Genomic DNA, 930 nt, shown 5'->3' with positions numbered 1-930 from the left:
TATTCAATATTCTAATTCACCTTTAATATTCCATTCCATTCCATATTCCATTCCACGCTCCATATTAGGTATGACATTTTCCATTCCATGTTCTCTTTTCCAAGCCAAATCTCTTTCCATATTCCATTCCATTCCATATTCCATTGCTTTCCTTTTTCCATATTCTATTCCATATTCCATATTCCATTCCAGTCGATATCCAATTACATTGCCCAATATATTCCATTCCCCATTCCATTCACCATTACACATTTAATTCCATTCCGCATTTCATTCCCGATTCCATTCCATATTTGAATCCAATCCAGGGTAAATGTTACATTCCACATTAAATATTACATTCCACTCCATATTCCATTTTAAATTCCATGTTCCTTATTTCATTTTATATGTTCCATTACATATTCCATTCCATATTCCAGATGAACTTCCATTTTGGATTGGAATCCATATTTCCGATTCCATATTCCATTTTCCTTTCGCATTCCATTCCTTCTTCCATTCCGTTCAGCATTACATATTCCACTTCATTCCTCATTCAATATTACATTTTATATTCCATATTACATCCCACTCCATTCCCCATCCCGTGCCATACCATTCCCCATTCTATTCAATATTGCATTCCCCTTTCCATCTTCCATTCCATATTCATTCCGTATTCCATCCAATTCCATTTTCAATATTCCATTCCATATTACAATTATGTTCCTTGTTCCATTATATGTGCCATTCCAATCCAGGTTTAATATTGCACCGACATTAAATATTCCATTTAATTGCATCGCTCTTATTCCATTCGATGATCAATATTCCATATTCCATTTTACATTACCTAGTCTATATTCCATTTCGCAACCTATTCCATTCAATTGCCCATTACATTAAATTCACCATTCCATATTCCATTCCATTCTATTCCAGTCCATT

This window comes from Pristiophorus japonicus, unplaced genomic scaffold, assembly GCF_044704955.1.
Source record: "Pristiophorus japonicus isolate sPriJap1 unplaced genomic scaffold, sPriJap1.hap1 HAP1_SCAFFOLD_104, whole genome shotgun sequence".
Lineage (NCBI taxonomy): Eukaryota > Metazoa > Chordata > Chondrichthyes > Pristiophoridae > Pristiophorus > Pristiophorus japonicus.
This window is presented reverse-complemented; position numbering follows the sequence as displayed.